Genomic DNA, 2,993 nt, shown 5'->3' on the forward strand with positions numbered 1-2,993 from the left:
CCTACGCGCACGAAGACCTATCATGGTGATGTCCATCTACGAGAGGGGATGAGTGATCTACGTACCCTTGTAGATCGTACAGCAGAAGCGTTAGTGAACGCGGTTGATGTAGTGGAACGTCCTCACGTCCCTCGATCCGCCCCGCGAACAATCCCGCGATCAGTCCCACGATCTAGTACCGAATGGACGGCACCTCCGCGTTTAGCACACGTACAGCTCGACGATGATCTCGGCCTTCTTGATCCAGCAAGAGAGACGGAGAGGTAGAAGAGTTCTCCGGCAGCGTGACGGCGCTCCGGAGGTTGGTGATGACCTTGTCTCAGCAGGGCTCCGCCCGAGCTCCGCAGAAACGTGATCTAGAGGAAAAACCGTGGAGGTATGTGGTCGGGCTGCCGTGGAAAAGTCGTCTCAAATCAGCCCTAAAACCTCCATATATATAGGTGGGAGGGAGGGGAGGAGGCAGCCTCAAAACCTAAAGGTTTGGCCGAAATTGGAGGTGGAGGAATCCTACTCCAATCCTACTTGGAGTAGGATTCCACCTTCCCACTTGGAAACTCTTTCCACCTTGTGTTTTTTCCTTCTCAAACCTTATGGGCCTTAGTGGGAACTTATTCCAGCCCACTAGGGGCTGGTTTATCTCTTCCCATAGCCCATGAGACCCCTTGGGGCGTGACACCCCTCCCGATGGTCCCCGGCACCCCTCCCGGTACTCCCAGTACACTACCGATGAGCCCGAAACTTTTCCGGTAATGCACGAAAACCTTCCGGTAACCAAATGAGGTCATCCTATATATCAATCTTCGTTTCCGGACCATTCCGGAAACCCTCGTGACGTCTGTGATCTCATCCGGGACTCCGAACAACATTCGGTAACCAACCATATAACTCAAATACGCATAAAACAACGTCGAACCTTAAGTGTGCAGACCCTGCGGGTTCGAGAACTATGTAGACATGATCCGAGAGACTCCTCGGTCAATATCCAATAGCGGGACCTGGATGCCCATATTGGATCCTACATATTCTACGAAGATCTTATCGTTTGAACCTCAGTGCCAAGGATTCATATAATCCCGTATGTCATTCCCTTTGTCCTTCGGTATGTTACTTGCCCGAGATTCGATCGTTAGTATCCGCATACCTATTTCAATCTCGTTTACCGGCAAGTCTCTTTACTCGTTCCGTAATACAAGATCCCGCAACTTACATTAAGTTACATTGCTTGCAAGGCTTGTGTGTGATGTTGTATTACCGAGTGGGCCCCGAGATACCTCTCCGTCACACGGAGTGACAAATCCCAGTCTCGATCTATACTAACTCAACGAACACCTTCGGAGACACCTGTAGAGCATCTTTATAGTCACCCAGTTACGTTGCGACGTTTGATACACACAAAGCATTCCTCCGGTGTCCGTGAGTTATATGATCTCATGGTCATAGGAACAAATACTTGACACGCAGAAAACAGTAGCAACAAAATGACACGATCAACATGCTACGTCTATTAGTTTGGGTCGAGTCCATCACATGATTCTCCTAATGATGTGATCCCGTTATCAAGTGACAACACTTGCCTATGGCTAGGAAACCTTGACCATCTTTGATCAACGAGCTAGTCAACTAGAGGCTTACTAGGGACAGTGTTTTGTCTATGTATCCACACAAGTATTGTGTTTCCAATCAATACAATTATAGCATGGATAATAAACGATTATCATGAACTAAGAAATATAATAATAACTAATTTATTATTGCCTCTAGGGCATATTTCCAACACTTGGTCGTCTTGTGAAACCTCGGCTCCTTTGCAATGGCAATAGCTCCAGTGTTGTCAGAGAGCAGAGTCATCGGGCCAGAGGCACTTGGAATCACTCCTAGGTCGGTGATGAACTCCTTCATACAGACTCCTTTATGTGCTGCTTCCGAAGCAGCTATGTACTCCGCTTCACATGTAGATGCCCCACGATGCTTTGCTTGCAACTGCACCAGCTAACTGCCCCATTATTCAAAATATACACGTATCCGGTTTGTGACTTGGAGTCATCCGGATCTGTGTAGAAGCTAGCATCGACGTAACCCTTTACGACGAGCTCTTCGACACCTCCATAAAATGACAAACATATCTTTAGTCCTTTTCAGGTACTTAAGGATGTTCTTGACCGTTGTCCAGCGATCCACTCCTGGATCACTCTGGTACCTCCCTACCAAACTTATGGCAAGGTTCACATCAGGTCTGGTACACAGCATGGCATACATGATAGAGCCTATGGATGAAGCATAGGGGACGGTACTCATATTTTCTCTATCTTCCGCCGTGGTCGGGCGTTGAGTCATACTCAACCTCACACCTTGTAATATAGGCAAGAACCCCTTCTTAGCCTTATCCGTATTGAACTTCTTCAATATCTTGTCAAGGTATGTGCTTTGTGAAAGACCTATGAGGCGTCTCGATCTATCTCTATAGATCTTGATGCCTAATATGTAAGCAGCTTCTCCAAGGTCCTCCATTGAAAAACTCTTATTCAAATAGGCCTTTATGCTTTCCAATAGTTCTATATCATTTCCCATCAACAATATGTCATCCACATATAATATGACAAATGCTACACCGCTCCCACTCACTTTCTTGTAAATACAGGCTTCTCCATAAGTCTGTATAAACCCAAACGCTTTGATCACCTCATCAAAACGAATGTTCCAACTCCGAGATGCTTGCACCAGCCCATAGATGGAGCGCTGGAGCTTGCATACCTTGTTAGCATTTCTAGGATCGACAAAACCTTCCGTCTGTATCATATACAATTCTTCCTTAAGAAAGCCGTTCAGGAATGCCGTTTTGACGTCCATTTTCCAGATTTAATAATCATAAAATGCGGTAATTGCTAACATGATTCGGACTAACTTCAGCAACGCTACGGGTGAGAAGGTCTCATCGTAGTCAATCGCTTGAACTTGTCGATAACCCTTAGCGACAAGTCGAGCTTTATAGATGG

This window comes from Hordeum vulgare, chromosome 1H (assembly GCF_904849725.1).
Source record: "Hordeum vulgare subsp. vulgare chromosome 1H, MorexV3_pseudomolecules_assembly, whole genome shotgun sequence".
Taxonomy (NCBI): Eukaryota; Viridiplantae; Streptophyta; class Magnoliopsida; order Poales; family Poaceae; genus Hordeum; species Hordeum vulgare.